The 22,795-nt window shown below is 39.3% G+C and overlaps 1 long non-coding RNA gene across 1 annotated transcript; it reads right to left on the reverse strand.

The window, feature by feature from the left end:
* Positions 1-3,275: 3,275 nt before the first annotated feature.
* Positions 3,276-4,223, reverse strand: LOC308087309. The gene is made up of 3 exons (XR_013933313.1): positions 4,183-4,223; positions 4,005-4,085; positions 3,276-3,381 (listed from the first exon to the last, which is right to left on the reverse strand). It is a non-coding gene; the product is annotated as an uncharacterized lncRNA (long non-coding RNA).
* Positions 4,224-22,795: the final 18,572 nt, after the last annotated feature.

The following is a 22,795-nucleotide window of genomic DNA, read 5'->3' on the forward strand; positions in this document are numbered from 1 at the left end:
TGAGAAGGTATGTTTTTGCAATGTATGACATACTTCATTCTGAAAATAGCCGATCTACAATCTCACAACTTTTCAGATAGCAACGTGTTTCTGAGCTTGTAGGTCGGCTGCTTTCACTGGTTCACTTTTATCTTCAACAGACAACCTCAATCTGTACAAAGCTATAGCACTATAGGTAGTGTTGCAGCCTGTTAATCCAAAGGTTGAGGGTTCGATTCCTGTTAATGGCAATAGGTTGAGATGTCCTTTCAATCCGTTCTGCTTCCATCTCTCTTCAGTCTATTATGTTTCCATGTCTCTCTCTCTCTTCAATCTATTCCGTTTCCATGTCTCTCTCGCTCTCTCTCTCTTCAATCTATTCCTTTTCCAAGTCTCTCGCTCTCTCTCTCTTCAATCTATTCCTTTTCCAAGTCTCTCGCTCTCTCTCTCTTCAATCTATTCCTTTTCCAAGTCTCTCGCTCTCTCTCTCTTCAATCTATTCCTTTTCCAAGTCTCTCGCTCTCTCTCTCTTCAATCTATTCCTTTTCCAAGTCTCTCGCTCTCTCTCTCTTCAATCTATTCCTTTTCCAAGTCTCTCGCTCTCTCTCTCTTCAATCTATTCCTTTTCCAAGTCTCTCGCTCTCTCTCTCTTCAATCTATTCCTTTTCCAAGTCTCTCGCTCTCTCTCTCTTCAATCTATTCCTTTTCCAAGTCTCTCGCTCTCTCTCTCTTCAATCTATTCCTTTTCCAAGTCTCTCTCTCTCTTCAATCTATTCCTTTTCCAAGTCTCTCTCTCTCTTCAATCTATTCCTTTTCCAAGTCTCTCGCTCTCTTCAATCTATTCCTTTTCCAAGTCTCTCTCTCTCTTCAATCTATTCCTTTTCCAAGTCTCTCTCTCTCTCTCTTCAATCTATTCCTTTTCCAAGTCTCTCTCTCTCTCTCTTCAATCTATTCCTTTTCCAAGTCTCTCTCTCTTCAATCTATTCCTTTTCCAAGTCTCTCTCTCTTCAATCTATTCCTTTTCCAAGTCTCTCTCTCTTCAATCTATTCCTTTTCCAAGTCTCTCTCTCTTCAATCTATTCCTTTTCCAAGTCTCTCTCTCTTCAATCTATTCCTTTTCCAAGTCTCTCTCTCTTCAATCTATTCCTTTTCCAAGTCTCTCTCTCTTCAATCTATTCCTTTTCCAAGTCTCTCTCTCTTCAATCTATTCCTTTTCCAAGTCTCTCTCTCTTCAATCTATTCCTTTTCCAAGTCTCTCTCTCTTCAATCTATTCCTTTTCCAAGTCTCTCTCTCTTCAATCTATTCCTTTTCCAAGTCTCTCTCTCTTCAATCTATTCCTTTTCCAAGTCTCTCTCTCTTCAATCTATTCCTTTTCCAAGTCTCTCTCTCTTCAATCTATTCCTTTTCCAAGTCTCTCTCTCTTCAATCTATTCCTTTTCCAAGTCTCTCTCTCTTCAATCTATTCCTTTTCCAAGTCTCTCTCTCTTCAATCTATTCCTTTTCCAAGTCTCTCTCTCTTCAATCTATTCCTTTTCCAAGTCTCTCTCTCTTCAATCTATTCCTTTTCCAAGTCTCTCTCTCTCTCTCTTCAATCTATTCCTTTTCCAAGTCTCTCTCTCTCTCTCTCTCTTCAATCTATTCCTTTTCCAAGTCTCTCTCTCTCTCTCTCTTCAATCTATTCCTTTTCCAAGTCTCTCTCTCTCTCTCTCTTCAATCTATTCCTTTTCCAAGTCTCTCTCTCTCTCTCTCTTCAATCTATTCCTTTTCCAAGTCTCTCTCTTCAATCTATTCCTTTTCCAAGTCTCTCTCTCTCTCTCTCTCTCTCTCTCTCTCTCTCTCTCTCTCTTCAATCTATTCCTTTTCCAAGTCTCTCTCTCTCTCTCTCTCTTCAATCTATTCCTTTTCCAAGTCTCTCTCTTCAATCTATTCCTTTTCCAAGTCTCTCTCTTCAATCTATTCCTTTTCCAAGTCTCTCTCTTCAATCTATTCCTTTTCCAAGTCTCTCTCTTCAATCTATTCCTTTTCCAAGTCTCTCTCTTCAATCTATTCCTTTTCCAAGTCTCTCTCTTCAATCTATTCCTTTTCCAAGTCTCTCTCTTCAATCTATTCCTTTTCCAAGTCTCTCTCTCTCTCTCTCTCTCTCTCTTATTATTAATACTCAATACCAGCAACATTCTTAGCGATCCCACACTGTTTCTTCAGGAACAGTACTTTCTAGTTATTTTTATTATTTCTCAACAAGGACCGGCTCTGTCAATTAACCCAGCAACTATCACTCAAATATATTTTCTTCTAGACTTTCAAATGGGATCCAACCAGTGTGAAAGGTCTAGCAAGTGAACAGTCAGATGTTACTTTATTTGTTTATTTAGACAGGACAGAGCATATTAATGAACGTCACATGAACGTAAATACACCGGATTTAGCAAAGATGCTAATTTTCATCCGCCGTCCTCACACAAAACATAAAGACAGAAATACAATAACATCAGAAAACAGACAAACGGTGAAATACAATTACATTACATAGCCTAAAAAACCTAAAATATGATCACAAATGGTTGCAGCTTTGGTTTTCAAGCAACCATCTTTTCACATTGAATTTAAAAGATGGAAATGTAGCACAATCCCTTATATGTAGAGGAAGGCCATTCCATGCTACACAACCCTGTACTGAGAGGACATTTTGACCGAAGGTTGTTTGCCGGTGCGGCACTTCACAATCTCCTCGAGTGGTTGCTCTGGTACTGATTCCTCTTTCAGGCTTCCTTTTAATGAATTCCCTTAGGGGGGGCGGGCACAGACCATGTAAGGTCTTGTGTAACCCTAGTTACGGAACTAGTAATAGAGAAAACAGGTAAGTAGTAGTCAATAGTGTTTATGTCAATATATGGGCTAATATCAGAAAACTCTAGTGTTTTTAAGAGCCAGTGTTGCATATCAATAATGACACAGACAATGATGAATTGAATTGTGGTGGCCACTTATTATTACACACAATAGAAATTACAACAACTGCAGTATATGGAAAATAACAAAGGAAATAATAAAGCCGGCAAAAAATATGAAAACCCGTTGTTCCCAAAGTTTAGGTTTTTGTTCTCGTTGGGGCCCTTATCTGAAACGTGACAGTGTTCTGACTGGTCCTACCACACAATCCGTGAGGGAGGAGAATCACCATCAGTGTCCAGACTCTGTAGGTTGGTTAGCTCGCCACCCAGTATGAACTGGGAATCTATGGATCTGGGGAATCGTTGATTTTGGGTATGGAGACGGTGGAGTCTCACATGCACCTGGCTCCTCAGTGAATGGAAGGGAAGCGCTGTCCTCTTCTCCACATGAAGCACTCCAGGAGATGATGATGGTTGGAATCAGAATCACCCAATAATAAAAAACCTGACCTATAGTAGATCAGACAAGACCCAATAGCTTGTGTTATTCACACACACTCTGTGTAGATCATGTTCTTAAATCCCCATGAAATAGCAACAATCAACACTTTTTAACTTGCATTAATTAGCTTAATCATGTTCTCTTTTAGTAATCATGTACATCAATATACATTGAAAACCTTTTAAAGCGCTTATTTTCTTTTACAATCTTTCAAGCATTGAACATTCAATGAACTGTTCTTCTTTTTACACAAATAAAAATACTATGAAATTCTCCTTTAACTTTTACAATGAAATGAGGTAAATTGCATTAAAGTACACTTCAAATGTCCACAAAGGTTGTTTTGAGAAGTAACTTGGAGGTATTTATGGCTCAAACGTGCTTAATATCTCCCACCTGGCTAGCAACAGGTGAAAGATGCACTAAATATTACCTCTTCAATCACTATAACCCAAAATACTACATGTGTTTTAAACAGCATGTTCCTTCAGTAACAAACAATACAATAATCACAGTGTTTCAGCATGTAACAAACACAAAATAAATCCTGCCAACTTGTGGCTATAATACTCATTAACATAACCATCAACTGAGTCAAATCAGCCTAACAGTTATACATTGTCTCACTCACCGCTGATCAATGAATGAATGGGCACACACTGCAAAATCACCTGGCTGGTCAGTGATTTGCACACCTTGGTCTCACACTGCTCTACAAAGTTTAAATGACACAATATACACATCAGAAGTTGTCTAACAACATTAAGAATGTGGATGATTTGATTTGGAAGATTATTTTTTAGTCTTACCAAGTGGATTGCAAAAGATTGTCTCTGTGTCTGTGTAAACAACAGCACAATGAAGAACCACCATGTTTATCTGAACAGGAAAAGGAAGTTCTCTGCTTATATAGTAACAGGAAGTAGCATACTAGTGGGCTGGTCATAAAACGCTCACAGGCTCACTGATTGGCCACTTGGGGAGGCAATCAACAGGTAGAGCCAGGTAGTTTTAACCTTTTGCAGAAACCTGTAAGGCACCTTGTTGTTTGTTTGGCAACGTTTTTTTCCTTTCATGTGTACAGCTTGTTTCGCATTTTAAACAGACTTGTAGAGCAACATTTTAGGTATACTTGTATAACTTAAATGTGTGTATTTCAAATGCACCTTTTAATCGTTTTTAGCACTTTACACAAGTCAACTAGAATTAACTTATTTAATCCCATGAATTATTATTAAATTCAGGCAGGGTAATTTCAAGCCTGGGTTACACTTGTATGACCCCAACCTGTTTGAACTTTTTGAAATTGTCGAAGCTAAAAAAATTGAGCCTCCTGAGTATGTTACAATGATGATGAAGAGTGAGGCTTCCTGTCAAACACCTTGAGCGCACTTTTGTAGAGCTGTTCGATGGGTTTTAGGATCGTCACGCCTGTGCAAGTACTGTGTTCTACAGTACTTGATACAATCTGTATTGATAGAATGTCATCCTGCTCAGCCAGTGCATTGATAGACCTGCCAAGCAGTTCAGGAGATTTGTGGTTTCTTAAAATATGTCAAAGCATTTGAATCAGCACAATGAACAACATTCAGTGAGAATCACTGATTATGACACTGTATCTAGACTAGAGTTTGATGTAAAACGTTAACCCATAACAGTACTTCCAAGCGAACATCATCTGCTCTGTTCTACGGCCCGTGTCTGAACATGCATGTATCGAGTTGCTTAATTATGAACTTTTGTAGGGAAATCAGTATGGAAGAATGTTTGCAGAGTTTAAAAGTTTTTTGCATACTGCCATGCTTCTAGCCGTGACAAGTCGTGTCTTGGAGATAAGTAACTTTTAAATGTTTACTGATTATCAACATGCTTTTTAAAATGCACAATATTTCTTCATGAGAGGTCTATGATTCCGTAGTTCTAATTGAAGACAATACTTAGAACTACCTACGTTTCTTATTCAGAGTGGCTTATGGCCATTGTTACTCGATAAATGCATTATTAGGGACTGGAACCCGGAGCAGATAGATTTCTTGGAAGTATGCTGTAAAAGGAGACGTAAACTTAATAATTACTTGGTCCAGTTCCAGTTGAGGTTAAGACACCATCCTCTGCAAGAAGGTGACACACATAAGTAAGTAATAACGATAATAAATCATAGCACAAGCAATTGGGCATTGAAGAAGCATTGACCCAGCATTAGCAGCTATATGAAACTAATACAACAACAATATGTAGCAGCAGAATGAGCAGCGGTATGAAGTACAGGAATAGTAGCAACAGTATGAAGCATTGCATCATTGCATGAGCAGCAGCACTAACATTGGAGCATTGAAGCATCAACATGTTGAAGTATGTGGAAATGAGCGGTGGAAGAAATGAAAGAAGTGCACGCACATTACAATGATGTCATAGGATTGATGTTTCATATAAGATCAATACAGTCATGTTTAAATCATAAAGGTTATAAGATAATGTTAAAGTGAGACATCCTATTTTGTGTGTGTCTATGTAAAGCAGCACCAGTAAGGGGCACCTAAAATATAAAAGCAGACCCTTATGGTATGCAATATGCTTTCAGTGTTAAATTAACCATGGTATTGTTCCCTAGACTGTTTTTCTTCATTTCTATCCTTTGAGAGATAGAACTGGTTCAGAAATGTTGTGGAATCAATGGTTTGTAAGAGAAGACATCACCTTTCTCAAATGGTGGATATCTGATGTTGGAACAATTGTATATAATTGATTGTTAGTTGAAGCAATGAGTGTGAAACTATTGTAATGAGGATGCCGTTCTCAAACCTAGACGTAAAAGACGTAAAACGGTGATGGGTCCGCCAAAAAACTGTTAAAACGATGGAGGTGTGCCGTCTAAAGTGGACTTAAAGGGATATTTCACTTTAAAAAAAACGTTGGTCATTTTATCGTCTGTTCAGGCTTTTGTGAGCCCCCCAGACAGTTTTTAAGTTGCTCGATTCAGTATTTAGATATTTGATATTCATTTTATCAGACATGCCCCCTTCCTATACAAACCCATTGTAACTTCAAACTCCATTTTAACCATGTTAGATTTATCAAAAACACCCGTCCTTGGTTCTGGTGACTCATACAGCCCTCCTAATATGTGAGGGGGCTGTTTTTTAAATTACTTTTTTCATTTATTTTAAAGTAAAAATTTGGAAAATGAATAAAATAAAATACAATAACAAAATAAATTAAATTAATTTAAAAAGATCACACCCTGTGTGAAGTGGGCGGTGTCTTGCTAGCTAATCACAATACTGAATGGAGTCAACCAATCATGTACAAAAGATAAATACATTTATTGAAACACTCTTTATGATGGAAGAAACCATAACTTTAAAAAAAACAAATTTATGTTTTTTTTTTAAGTTATGGTTTCTTATATAGGGCTATGCACATGTGTCATGTGACACTGGCCAATCACAGTCCTGAATAGACTGTGATTGGCCAATCACGGTGCAGTTTTTTTTTTGACCATTTTTGGCCAATGACAGCGCAGGATAATTGTACAAATTTCCAAACCTCACTTATAGGGGCGGTTTCACCGCCCAAAAGTAATCGAAAAAACATGGGCACCTCGCGTATTAGGAGGGCAGGGTGAGTCACAAGAACCAAGGACGGGTGTTTTCGATGAATCCATCATGGTTAAAATGGAGTTAGAAGTTACAATGGGTTTGTATAGGAAGGGGGCGTGTCTGATAAAATGAATATCAAATGTCTAAATACTGAATCAAGCAACTTAAAAACTGTCTGGGGGGCTCACACAAGCCTGAGTAGATGATAAAATGACCAAAAGTTTTTTGAAAGTGAAATATCCCTTTAAGCCACGAGAGGCACCACCGAGCGAGCCGCCAGGGACAGAATCGTAACTCATATCCCCCATAGTCAACATGCCGTCGCGGGTAGGCTACCCCCTTCCAGTCTAACGTTAAAAATGTGTTTAAATCCATCCAGTCACCCATTGCACATTGCCCATACACGGTCCAGCCATGTGCTAGGTTTCACCTAGTCGCTCACAAAAAGCATGTTTTTATCCCGCGATTTTGTATCCCCATTTTTTCACCCAGTGCCAATTGCCTAAGAAATCCTGGGCGCTACACTCCCTCTGCCAACCTAGGGAGAACCCAGAGCTGAACTCATGCCTCCTTCAATGCATGAGGGCTAACAAGCCTTCTTATCACCTGACGGAGGGAAGTTTCCCCGGTTGGACGTAGCGTGTGGAAGGAACACGTTATCCCAACCAGTTCCTTTCCCCTCCATCAGGCGCCCGGCTGACCAGGGGGAGGCAGTACAGAGACCAGGATTACTGCATGTTTTTGTGCGGGTATGTCAGTCGATTTCCGAATCCTAAAATATGTTGTAGTTACTAATTTATGTTCAGAAAATGTCCACTTACCGACACATGGTGCAGCCACTTGTTCCCACTGACATAAAGCGCACAACAAGGATTTGATTTTGTCAGCTGCTACAGAATACACTTTTTCACATTCATATGATACGGTCTTCTCGTCAGGAAATATGGTCTGGTATTCATCAATGATTACTGCATGGGGTATTTCATCAGGCTCTGTACATCCATACACGTCCTCTGTAAACAGATATATTAATTACATGAGAGAACAGATAGACAGGATAATTTGTATTGTAAAGTTATAAACAGAGATTGAATCAGTAAACTAACTATTTGTTTATCAACTGAATTTTAAAACCTGTCACAGGCTTACCATAACAGATTGGAAGTGTTGTCCAGTTTCCATGTCTACATGTAGCAGTGGCAATATCATCTCTGATTTCATACCCTTCATTACAGGTAATACTAATATTTTCTCCATCCTTATACCAACCACGGGCAGCTGTGTATTCTGAATTGGGGATCTCTGGGCCAAGGCAATTGTTACCAAGAAGTAAAAGTATTTGCAAACATTAAATAGCCACTGTTTGAATGTGGTCACTGCTACCATGTGATGAAAAGATTTGATTTGATTGTAAAGCATTTCGACAAGCATAGATCATGTATGCATATATACAGTAGCTATATACTGTATTGTAGCAATCCTGCAGGACTAACACGGAATTCACACCTGTGCCGACAGCATTGATCTGATTGCTGACCCATCAGCAGGCTCCTTCTGCCTTGTTCCGCCCTGGTCCTGCCTCCTTCTGGTTGTTTATGCTGAGTTTGAAATATTAGAACAATATGCAGTTTGTGCAAATAAACACATAATGCCCAATCGCTATCAGTGTTGCACAACACTAGTTACTGCTCCAAAAACATAACTAATTACTTTACTAGTTACTAAATTATGAAAGTAACTAGTAACTAGTTACTTTACTTTACTTTTTGTAAAAGAGAAAAAATATATATATATATATTATTTCCAACTGATTTTGATAGGCTTGTGGAAGTTAGTGAGAATGAGACGAACAGACGGAGTATGGAGTCTCTGATTTTTACTTCCAAACAAATGCATGAAGACACACAGGGTAAGTCACTTCCTCATATCTCCTCCTATTACCACCCAACCAACCATGCTGAGGTGAGATACCTCCATCTAGTGTCCACCTATTATTACTCTTTGGTGTCCACCACAGGCTATACTTAACAACCTTTATTTTTGTTTTCTTCTTTAGAAATATTTTCAGGATGTAATGATCATTAGACTGTAACCCACCTATCTCCCACACTCCCTCCCCAGTCAGAGTTATCAGTTTGAATGAATCCTCCTATAATTTGACAAACCTCTGTAACTCTGTAACTCTGTAGTCAGTAGTCATGTCATGGTGAAACTGCCCGGTTCTCCTCAGTGGCTGGAGCAATTGCTCTGATTTTGCACACAGCCATTGACCATTACCATCTGAACTTAACTGCGAAGCCCGTTTTTCAATTTCATCAAATCTCTTCTTATTAGCGTTTATGTGTCAAATAATGGGAGATAACGTTGACAGGTTTCGCGCGAGAAACAAGCAGCAAGGTCTATGAAAACAAGGCCAAACAAAACAAGCCCCACAAGCAACAAGGTCTATGAAAAGAAGGCCAAACGAAGCGCCTTCACACATATACATTGCCTCTTGGAAAACAGCCGATCTACAAGCTCACAACAAGTCCCCACACCCACCTGCACTTTCACAACCAACGCCAAAACACTCTACCACCAATATTGCCCCTAAACCGCCTACAATAGGCCAACATGGCAACGCCAGGGAGCCACATTCCATTCTGCGTCGCGGCTCCGTGGTGTGTGTGTGTGTGTGTGTGTGTGTGTGTGTGTGTGTGTGTGTGTGTGTGTGTGTGTGTGTGTGTGTGTGTGTGTGTGTGTGTGTGTGTGTGTGTGTATGTATGTATGTATGCGTACGTATGCACGCACTGTGATCCCTTACATGGAGTGCCATAGACCATATTCACACGGCGGCCATATTGGAATTTAACATTGAAAGTGCCACCCCGTTGCCGTGGAAACGGGGTGGCACTTCATTGACTTAATAGCAACATGGCCGCCGTGTGAATATGGTCTATGGGATTGCCTGGTCTGCTAATACTGATCTTCCTAGGTGAACAGGGTGGGGCAGTCCTACATACCTGCTAATGGCTCATTGGAGAGCACCTGGGCCCGGTGCCTCCAGGAGCCAATAAGTAGCCCATGATCATACCATTTGTAGAGAGATCCAGAGAAAAACAGACCTGCTCTCCATTCAGCTCTACATGCGCCTTTCCTACTTTGAGTTTTAATGTATACTTTCCATCCACACACCTTGCATTACATCATGTTCCACTCATGCACACATTACACACACTACTGATTTACTGACTCCACACCTCATTGGATACTTAGGTTTATCCGGTTCTATTATGTTATTCTACCTTCAGTATATGCCTTAGTTGCCTTTGTGTTAGGGTTAGGGCCAGCCATGACAGCACGCATGCACAGTATATGTGCGTGCGTGCATTCATGTACACATTATTTATATATATATATATATATATATATATATATATATATATATATATATATATATATATATATATATATATAGTCTATATGTGGACCTGCTTCTGATCAGTGCAAGTTAATCATTGCCAAAGTAAACTCGTATTTGTATTTCTTTGAGATGTAAATTGGTTTAATTTGGCAGGGGGCAGACACTGTTGAATGGGTCTAGAGGCCGGATGAGATGAGGCCGGATGAGATGAGGCCGGATGAGGCCAGATGAGGTCCCTGAGCAAGACAACTAACCCCTAACTAGTCCCCGGGTGCTGCCCCCGTAGTGCCCACTGCTCCAGATGAGTATAAGCTATACCACATTTAACTGCTTGTGCAAATATACAGTGGCAAACACCCCAAAGCAGTGGGGACATAATAATACTAACGTTAATAATAATAATTATCATTATAATACAATAATTATTATTTTTACATTATTACATTCTTTACAGCTATTACTGTCTCCTACGTGGGTTGCCACTTAATTTTAAATAGGACCACAATGGACCACAATGGAATAGGTCCTGGACTGTGTGTGTGTGTGTGTGTGTGTGTGTGTGTGTGCGTGTGTGCGTGTGTGCGTGCGTGCGTGCGTGCGTGCGTGCGTGCGTGCGTGCGTGCGTGCGTGCGTGCGTGCGTGCGTGCGTGCGTGCGTGCGTGCGTAAAAAATAAAAAAATAAAATAGCAGATATCCACAATCTGTAATGTAGATCTGTTATTTATTTATTTTACTTTATTTAACCCTTGCATTGTGTTAGAAAACTGCATCCACTTGTGGTGTTAGCGGGTAAAATTTGACCCGTGATTTAAATCAGCCCAAAATACTCAAAAAATAAGTATTTTAATTTGTTTTCCCTCCCACCTCATAGCTGACTTGTAATGCATTCATATCCATGTAAACACTTTTTAAAATATTATGTTGGGTTAGGGCTAGGGTTTCATCTTTCAATATATATCTCGTTTTCTATTATAAAAATGTTAAAATTCACTCATTCAATTTCCTATAATGAAGGCAATGGATAATGATGTTATCTAACTATAATATAATAATTAAGAATAATAATTAGAACACACTTCCAAAAAATTAATAAAAATAAAAATACTTGTTTTCGTTTTTTTACTTTAAAAAATGTTAAAATTATTAAAAATAGTGACACTAGTGGTGTTAGGGTCCGAAATGACCCGTATACCATAGAAGATAAAAAGTCATTTATTTTCCATAAACTCAAACTTTATTTTACTCCTGATAGCAAATGCTAATTGAGGACAAGTCTCTGTATTTGTATGTATCTATGGACCTTGAGTCTGCAATAAAGACATTAATTCATTCATTCATTCTCTCTCACTCTCAAACATGTAAAAATTGAATATTGACAATTTTGGGGGGAATTGAGCCACACTTCTTTGCCGGGTCATTTCGGACCCTAACACCACAAGTGTCACTTTTTTTTTTTTGAGACCATCAGAATTAATTAAATTGATGATAAATAATTTTGTTGCGTTAAAATGGCTATTTCTGAGGATATCATGAAGCCTCGTTCCAATAAAGAAATGTAAAGGGTAGGCTACTTTTTACCTATTCAAACTTGAAAACGGGTCCAAAAAGACCCTAACACAATGAAAGGGTTAAAAATAAATGTTGACATGCCCATAATAGGGATGGTAGATTTTAAGTGGTTAAAAGTTTAACTTGCTAGTGGTCCAGATTTTAAAATAAATATTCCTGTCTCTGCTGTGATCAACAAATGTCAATGTATTCACAGCTTCAGACATTTATTGTACATAAACACAGTCTTCAAAGCACCAAAAACGATGCTTCTGAAAAATTGTGTTTAACATTTGCCCCTGTGGTTCAAAGTGAAAAAAATTGGGTTCAATCGAACATGATTTTGGGATTTGTTTTTATCAAAGAAATGCCCAAAATCATGTTTAATAATATTCATGTTGTTCAACATATTTTTTTTAAAATGTAATAGTCCTTTATTTTCTGTTTATTGTTATAATTCTAATACTACTACTAATACTACTACTAATACTACTAATAATAATAATATCAATGTTTATTGGAAAGTAGCATACTTTCTACTACGCTTTTACATTTTAAATGTATAGCTAAACGTCCACGTCTTCATGCCCGGCGTCCACCTGCACCACCCCCGGTTTTCGTTTCCATGTTAACTTTGTAGAGACACTGCTGGACCTGTTGCACAGATACCGGGAGAAGGCTGGTGATAAGGTGGCGGACAAGGGAGGCAGTATTTTTTACCAAGGCCTGCTTCCTCCTGGCTCTCCTCCTTCAGGACCGGCAACGGGCTCAGGTCTGTAGCAGCCACCCCGTCCATGTACAGCAGTGCTTCTTTTTCATGTCCCAAATTAATGTTATTTGGCCACGCACCCCCATCTGAAAATATTTTGTGACAGGGACCACCAGACAAGATTAGTGTTGTTAAAATGAGCAACTAGGTGCCCAGACCTCTAAGCCAGGTCCAGGCCAAAAATAGAGTGATATTTGATTTAGTCTATTTCCCAGTCCAGTATTACCATTTTTTAAATAATTATTTCTCAGGGGGTTTAGGGGTAAAAAGGAACAGAATTTTACTGCCTGCAATTATGCTAGTGCCAGCTGTATTGAGCATGCATGATGTTGAACTTTGTTATTATATTGTGTGGTTCATTTCTGTGGCTTTTGGTAAGGTTTTGATTGACTTGTTAAATTGACTGCACAGTTCACTCAGTTTCTCCTCTTCAAATATCAATAGCATAATGGCCTGATGTGTGTGCGTATGAGAGAGCCATCTCTTATTTATGTTCGAAGTTCAATGAAGAGTGGTGGCTTTCTTTCACTTCTGCGCCAGCACAGCTCAACGGTTGCAACGAAGAGAAGTTCTGTGGAAACGACACTTGCAGCCCCTCCAAAACCTCAACTACAAGTTGTGTGTATCTGTGGTCATCCGTGGCAAACAGATCATGGAAGAATATCCTTTATGCTATATAGCCCCCCCCCCCCCCCCAATGTATTAATTGTTTGTTTCACTCAGCTAGGACTGCCTAATGGGTTAATAAAATCACGTCAAATACAAAAGTTTAGCATTGTTCTGAATCTGATATGGTTTAAAACTTTAAATAACCTATGGGCAAATGTTGAAGTAATGACCCAAATAACCATATTAAATTGAATGCCTTAATTATATTGCATTTCAATACATAAATGAAAAAATGGAGGTGGAGGGGGCAGGGAGGGCAAGCAGGGTCATATACCAGAAAGAGTTGTTTCAAACAATCTATCTTCAGTGTGTGATAAATACAACATTTGTATCTTGTGCATTACCATGCATATGAAATGACATTGATGAGCAGCAGGAGGCAAAACAGCAAGGTGTTGTTATAAAGTACAGCATGAGGTAAAAAGTTGTCCAACTAATTGGTTGCATTTTGCTCCAATAACTGAATCAATGGGTTCTTTAAAACCTAACTATTAATATATTATAATAGTGTGTGTGTATGTGTTGGTGATTGCTATTGACTATAGCCAATAGTATGGTGGTAGCTGTTTCTAAAGACTCATTTAATCATTCAAGCTTATAATAAAATGTACGGTAGGAATATACAATAGACCAACCATCAAGCACAAAAATATTTACTTGAGATGTGGGCTACACAAACTTTACAGGGGACTCTTGCACTAGTTTATAGGCCCTGGCTGCTAAGAGCCTCTGGGGAAAACGAGTTTTTCTGGTCATAATCAGTCAGTTGAGACAGAGGGCCACAGTTAGCCTTCCTTAACCTGGTTAACCTAATATTACACCAGGTGTTGTCTATATGAATTGATTAAAGGGTGTAGCATTGTTGATCATACTTATTTAGTATGACAAATACCAGCAAGATCAAAAAGTTAGTATTCTAATAAATGTGATTCTTGGCAAGAGCAGTGTGCAGGATATCACATGGCTTTTTAAACCAGTAAATCTTGGGAAAGTGCAATGGATATCAACTATGACAATTAATTTAGGTATTTTCCTTTCATTTTGGACAGAGACAAAAAGAGTTGATAATAAGAGACCATGTTTTATTCAGATTGCTGCAGGTGAGGGCACTGCAGAGAGTCCAGGTTTATGATGTTACAACATGTTTTGTCAAATTATTACTTATTCATTTAATTGCTGTCGGGCAGAAACCTCTTATCTCCATATTCTAACTTGAACAAGAAGGCAGCGTTATCGTACCATCAATACACCTCTGACGCAGAGCAATGTTACTGGTCTGGCCACGGAATTTACAAATAAATGTAACGTGTATATTATGTTCTAGATACAATTTATGTTCATGTGAATGTCTGGATTGAATGTTGTTCCGGTTCATATCTTCCTCATCCACAGTGCAGGGTTCTGTAACGGATTAAAGACAAGAGAGATACAAATGTATGCTTGACGAGCTGCTTGAAAATCACATGGTAAATTGTTTGTAATTTCTTAACATTACAGTATGAATTGGCATCTATGGTAGGTCCATGATCCCACTCCATGGACAGCATTAAAGGACCACTTCACCCATTTTCAACCTATCTTCACATAATTGGTCCGCACTAATGATCAAGATGGTTTGGTCATTTCAAACGAGATGTCAAACTTTTTATTTTATTGATGCAAGAACAATGGCTTCTATTTTAGAAAACTAACTTTCCAGGAAGAGAAAGGCTGTAGATTTGTAATTAGCTTGGAATCCAAATCGATGATGTCATCGGTAGCTAGGTGTCTGAACTGTCCACAGCCCACCTCTAAGATGCAGAGCGAGTAGACGGGAATTGGAGCTGATTGAAGATGTCCAAATCAGCATGATTGAGGACCGATTATATGAAGATAAGGTTGAAAGTGGGTGAAGTTCTCCTTGATGATAATTCAATGACAGCTGATCTTTAGACTATGGGGCATCTCACCATGCATGTATTTTTTGAAGGCATTGCTATATTACTAAATGTTTTATAGTAAAGACAGCAACATGAACCAATCTTCATGAACTATTCCATAATGCTCTCATAAACATTATGTTAACTGTAGATCCTTTTATATACTCAACCAAACTTGCTTTTACATTCTCTTCTAATTCCATGTAGGCTGGGTTAGGGCTGGGCAATTAACCGAAAATAATGTAGAAACCAATATTTGGAACAATAACCGACTTAAACGTAACAAATTCGATTAACCACATAACCCAATATACTTTGTTGTATAATTGTGGCGTACAAAAACATTTGAAAATAGCAGATCTACAAGCTCACAACGTGTCGCATCGTGGCGCGTCATGAGCTTGTGAGCGTTGTGACCTTCACTATTGAGCTTGAAATAGAGCACTGAAGTCCTGACGTCATTGCCAGTAGAGGGCGCTGTTCCGCTGGTTCGTGGCTTTACTTGTAGTGTTGATATCCTCATTGGGGAATCTAAGATCGCTTCATATAAGAACTGTGTTCCAAAAATAAACACACCACCCTGGCGATTTTACTCATATGGATATGAAGCATCGACTGAAGGTGTAAATGTACACATTTACCCAAAGAGTAACACAATATAAACACTAGAAACGAGTCAAACGACCCAAAGACTACATTTGCCATGAACGCGGCTGCTGTAGGGACAGTGATTTCATATCCGGAAGTAGTAGTTCTTAAGACTTTTAAGGCTGAATTAATTCCATTTTCGCCAGTTTATGTTTGGAACACCGTTCTTATATGACGTGATCTAAGATTCCCAAATGGGGATTTCAACACACAAAATTAAGCTACGAACCTGTGAAACAGCGCCCTCTAGTGGCAGTGACGTCAGACTTCGGTGCTCTATATAATGGTGATATTGTTTTGAAGTCATACCGTCCAGCCCTAGGCTGGGTGCAGAATTCCTCATTGAAATCAATATAATCTTTGAATATACAAAACGTAACAACAGATTCTAACATATTTTTTAAAGAAAGAATAGTGACTTACTGAGGCATTTCACATCTCCAACCCATTGACCATTCTGACAGGTACGAGATCCACCTTCAATGACGTAGAGGCTCTGGCAGACATATTCAACGATCTCACCGTAGTTATACTCGGGTCTTGGCGTGTCTTTGATGTCTCCGTCGTCAAGATGTGGTGGTGCTCCACAGCTGTTGGTTTCTACAGTATGAGGACATTATGTTCAAAAACATTTTTTTTTAACGTTACAGAACTTTGGGTTTAGCGAAGCAAGAAACACGTTTAATATACATAGTGTTGCCAGATGATGTGTGATTTTACCCTCTGTACGATGTGATCAATAATTCCAAAAATGCCCAAATGTACGATAATTTCGCCATATCACAAAAAAGTGTGTGAATTTACTAAATTCCCTGGCTGTTGATTCGCGATCCGATTTGGCTTTTCAAAATAAGTCAGGAAATCAGTAAATCTCTACTTGTAGGCATTAAAAACACCTGTCGTGTCTTTGAGTCCAGCTTCAGGCTTTTATTTGTGTAGGCCCAGGAAGTTCCCTGCTTACACGCAGCACATGTGATGCATTTTTGTCACATAGGAGTCTCAAACAAGGTTGTTTCCTACACTAAATACTTTTTTTTTGTGAAATTACATATATTTACACGTGTGATTTCTCTTTTTTGGCTGTGTATTCAAATACGATCATTTTAAGCCTCCGGTACAATAATTCAATATTTCCCATCTGGCAACACTGAATATACACATTCTTTTGGTGAAGTTCTTCCTGGTTTGAGCACACACACACACACACACACACACACACACACACACACACACACACACACACACACACACACACACACACACACACACACACACACACACACACACACACACAATGTTTTCCAACCAGACAAAGACCAGATATCAAAAGAACAGATTTTACCTGAACAAATTGGAACTTTATCACTCCAGTTTCCATCTGCTAGACATTCGATGTGTTCACTCCCTTGAAGATAAAGTATACCGGAGCACCGAAACTGTAACTCGTCGCCTTTCCATGCTGGTGAGGTTTGGGGTTGGTTTGTTATCTCCAAATTGGCAGGCAGTTGTGGAACTTCACAAGGAACTGTTTTGGGGGAAATAGTCATCAATAAAATATATATATATATATTTACAGTATATGAAGTACGGAAGAGGTGATCTGGAGCTATAAGATATAAGCTATATAAGACATTGTGTGTATGTTGTCTTATGTGTCTTGTATTGTGTCTTGTATGTACTTAATTGTCATAAATCAATAAAAAATATTGAAAGAGCGGGCCATGTATACAGCCCTGGAGTAATAAGTCCATAAGTAATAAGTATATGGTTAAGATTAAGGGACACGACGTCTAATTTATTTTATGCCCAAAACACACCATGATTAATTCAGAGATTAAATACAACCCCTTTGAGCTTCACATCTTACATTTGTGCCCAGATAACGTGCTGTTTAACTAGCAAAACTGGAGCCGGACACAGATTTGCATGTTGCATTTTCGACCATGTGCCACTCACTGCGCGTTACACATTGTCTAAATGGGGCCTGTAGTATTCATTGTCTAACTCCACAGGTGAGACTATACAACATTAAGTTGGAGAGGGATGCAGTATTTGGCAAACATTTAAGTGAAATTTGATTTGTGATTGAATATGATGATTTCATTATTATAATGATCAACGAGTGGGAGAGCCTAGTGCAAATTTGGTGCCTCCTACCATTGCCTGATAACTCAGGCACATTTGTCTATCACTATTGCTTTATTGCTAAGACTATACTGTACCTTCACAAGAAGGGAATGCCTCGTTCCACTGTCCAGTTCCTTCACATGTCAGCTCCGATATACCATTCAGTCGTTTCGGAGGGGAACAGCTGAATGTTATAGTGTGGTTAACATGTATAGGGCCATTGTTTACTGGCAGATCTTGAATATCAATCCCTCCATCTGCAGGCGGTTGGGGGCAGGTCGCATCTAAGACATTGCACAAAAAAACATGAAAGGCCAGTTAACCAACTATACAAATATGGCTACACTCAGCATGTCTGGAAACGTGGACAAATCACATGGACTATGGAGCTGCCTTGTGGAGAGAGAGAGAGAGAGAGAGAGAGAGAGAGAGAGAGAGAGAGAGAGAGAGCGAGAGAGAGAGAGAGAGAGAGAGAGAGAGAGAGAGAGAGAGAGAGAGAGACACACACACACACACACACACACACACAGAAACAGACAGACATACACACGTTAATACAGGCAGCCCATCTGTATTATCAAATGTACTTGTGCTCATTTTTGGATCGGCCATTGGAATGTTGACTTTAAAATTAGGTGCGGTGTGGCGCATTGTATGCCGCAATGCTATCTTAGGTACAGGTCACTTCAAAAGTGATTAAAAAGCGACCACAACACGATTGCTACAGAAGATGACACAACTATTTAGTGTTGTCACACCTGACCCTAGATTTAACACATTTTCCATTTGACACAGATAAAGCAGCAAGTCTTATTCATAATATGTTTTCCAAATAGTAAAATTTATGGTAACTTACCTTCACATTTAGAACCTTGATGATACCAGCCATCAAGAAAGCACCTTAATTTGAAGAATCCCACAAAGCCAGCATGACATCTCACTCTGACTAGTGTTCCAGCGGTATAGGACGCGTCCAGACCAGATGTGTCCAAATTTGAGTCATAATAGGAACTGCTTAAAAAGTCTGCAAGTTTACAACCTGAACAATAAAAAGAGGGGAAAAAATCAGATTGTGTGCACATTTTACACATTTCTACAGTTTTAATGACAAAACAGAATATTAAATATAAAATAGTAAAAAAAAAATATATATATATTCTGATTTAGAGAAAGGTCTTACCTTCAGCAGTCACTACGTTCAGGGTATGCACCCATATGAAAAGGAGACAGCTTTGCGTTATCACATGCATTTTTGCACATTAAAACTCTAAACTGTGAGTACAGTGGAAATGATTGCTCAGTGATTTACACAGATCTGTCCTATTCCCTTATTCTTGGATGGAAATTGATGACAAACACGCTATAGGAGATGTAATGGATGAATACATACTAATAAGCTCTTACCTTCACAGACTGGCATGAAACCACTCCACCCGTTTATCATGCAGCGGCGACTACTGAGCCTGCTGACCATTTGGTAACTGAAGTGAACATATAGACATTCTTAATGTCATTATCGTTGAAAATGTTCAACCATTTTCAAGCATTTAAAAAATCTACAAGCTCACAACTCATCGCAATGTGATGCATTGTGAGCTTATAGATCTGCCATTTTGAAATGTTTGTTTTGTGTGCTTGTTTTTTAAAGCTGTAGAAATATGCCAAATTGGTACACAATATGATTTGTTTCTCTTTGTATTGTGCGGATTGGAAACTTCATCGCATTGCAATGCATTGTGAGCTTGTAAACCTGATAGTAAAGTATAAAATAGGGCTTTAGTGGTTAAACTCACATCCTATATTACATTGGAGAGATGAAAAGCCATCATTTTCTTGGGGGGGGGGGGGGTGAAGCCGTTTCAATTCATTCCCTATGGAAGTCACGTGGTTTTGAAGCGCTGACTTGTCGCATGGCTTCATGGCTTCATCCCTCCTCCCCTGCGACAAGTCAGCGCATCAAAACCACGTGACTTCCATAGGGAATGAATTGAAACGGCTCGATTGGTCAAATGCAGTGGGCAAGTTTGCTTCAGGGCAATAATAAAGTATAACTTAATAACTGACCACCTGCCATCATATGGACACACTAGGTGACAGGGGCACAGTGTAGATCAGTGGTTCTTTTCTGGATCAGTTCAGGGCCCACTTGAAATTCTGTGTTCGCGTGCCACCCATCTCACCACTTAACATGACAGCCAACAGGCTGTCGTGTTAAGTTCCGATGTAGTGGTCAGCTCTGATTTAGCGGTATCACAATGAAAACTCACTTTTGAAGGTTTTAAAGAATTACTAAAAAAGTTACATGACATTTTTTCTCTCACATCCAGTAATATCATCTCTTTAACCAGTAGAGGTGTGTACAATAGAGATTCAGATCCCATATTGTACATAGATAGCAAGATGATCTAAAGAAAATAGCTAAATAGTCACATGCTGAGCCTTTAACACATTTTCCATTTGACACAGATAAAGTAGCAAGTTATTATTCATAACATTATTTACAAATAGTAGAATTGATGGTTAACTTACGTTCACATTTAGAACCTATATCATTCCAGCCATTATACAAGCACCTTAATTTGAAGGATCCCACAAAGCCAGCATGACAACTCACTCTGACTAGTGCTCCAGGGGGATAGGACGCGTCCAGACCAGATGTGTCCAAATTTGAGTCATATTGGTCACCGCTTAAAAAGTCTGCAAGTTTACAATCTGAACAATAAAAAAAGAAAAAAAAATCATATTGTGTGCCAATTTGACACATTTCGACAGTTTTAATGACAAAACAGAATGTTAAATGTTAAATAGTAAAAAAAAAAGGGGAAAAAATCAACACATTTATTCTGATCTAGAAATGAGAAAGGTCTTACCTTCAGCAGTCACTACGTTCAGGGTATGCACCCATATGAAAAGGAGACAGCTTTGCGTTATCACATGCATTTTTGCCCGTTTAAACTCTAAACTGTGAGAACAGTGGACTTTACAAGGACAATTATTGCTCAGTGATTTACACGAAACTGTCCTATTCCCTCCTCTACAAGGGATTAAACGTGGAAGTGACCACACACTGCCTTATATGACTGACTGGTACAGACAGAGGTTGTGAACCATGATGAAGTCAGCAGTTTGGATTGGCTGAGAGAGTGGAATGTTTCAACACACAGGACTTTATTTTTGTCTCATAATTCATTATAAATATTATCCAAATAAACAAAATAATAAAACAGCAAATCAGAAACAAGTTAACGTAATTCAATATTGCTAATCATCCAGTGAGATTTGTCTCTACAATTAAATTGCAGGCACAGAGGTATTTCATCATCATGTGCATTCCAATTTTGATGTTTATTTTTGACTGACTAAACAGTATTCCCGTAAAGGTTCTTCTTCTGGTAATCATTTGCAGCAATCAATTAAGCAAACAAAACAGTTTGTGCTTTGCCCATAAGACAGAGCACCCTTTCCCAATGTGAATTCATTCAAAAACTAGAAAAAGTGCACAGGTCTCCGCCAGGTCAGGTACGTTATTGTGGCCTCCTGGTGGCGTTATAAATGGCCAATACGAAAAGGGTGCCATTTCTGCCTTTCATGGCAATCGGACACTGCATTCATGATTTGAGGCATTTTGTTCCAAAAATGTGTTAAATTAGACCTGCTGGTGGCGCTATAACAGGCCAATGTGAAAAGGGTGGCATTTATTCCTCGGCCTAGTGGGAATGTACGTGTGAAATGATTTGAGGCATTTTGTTCAAAACGGACCAATCCTGCAAACTTTGGAAGCCAACCTTAGCCATTTTGGGGCAGAGGTTCTGAATTGGCATCCAGGGAGTGTGTGTGTGTGTGTGCACAGTTTCGCAGCGACCGGGACAATTAACGGTGCCGGAGATTAGCTGCTCACAGACAGATGGACACATGGACGGACGGACGGACAGGGTGCAAAACATACTCTGTCGCCATGCCTTTTGGCCTGGCGGAGACAATAAACACAACAAATGCATCTTAAGAAACAGTTCAATCACCAGCCTGGCTCCACCTACTGTACTAGTTAGCCACTCACTCAGCCACAACTCAGTCATCATTCACACCAGCTGACTCGGTCAGTCACTCCTCACCACTCATTCACAAACACACCAATGAGGGAAGAAAGTAAAGACATACACAGGGCAACACCACACAGAGTAAATACATATTGTTACATACATGTTATGACCCTCGGGGTCATAACAGTCATGATATGAATATTATAGCAAAATCTGATTGTTAAGCATGCTCATAAGTGTACTTGGTACCAGAGCACCCTAGGCCAATGATCAATGATCAATTTTATAATCTTATCAGCTGATCTGAGGCCGTATGTTCTGTACACTAGGGTGAAGAGAGGGGCTGAACTGTCAACTGATCACCATCTGGTGGTGAGTTGGTTCAGATGGCGGGGGAAGCCTCAGGACAGACCTGGCAAACCCAAGCGTGTAGTGCGGGTGAACTGTAGCCTGGTTCCAGCCGAATCTGCCTTTGCAAAATCGCATCGCACTTTAGCCCTCGGCAGATTAGGTCTGGCCCCCCTCCATAGAGAATCCATTTCTCTCCCTCCGCAGTGGTGTGGAGCCAACCAGGGCCCAGTATCCAAATGTGGGCGGGCTTATCACCTTATTTGGAGCAATGACGTACAAGGAAGCACTGCTCTGATTAGTTCGTGAACAAGGAAGCACTGCTCTGATTGGTTTAGGTCTAACCAATAGA

Source organism: Gymnoscopelus braueri, assembly GCF_963280865.1.
Source record: "Gymnoscopelus braueri genome assembly, chromosome: 6".
NCBI lineage: Eukaryota > Metazoa > Chordata > Actinopteri > Myctophiformes > Myctophidae > Gymnoscopelus > Gymnoscopelus braueri.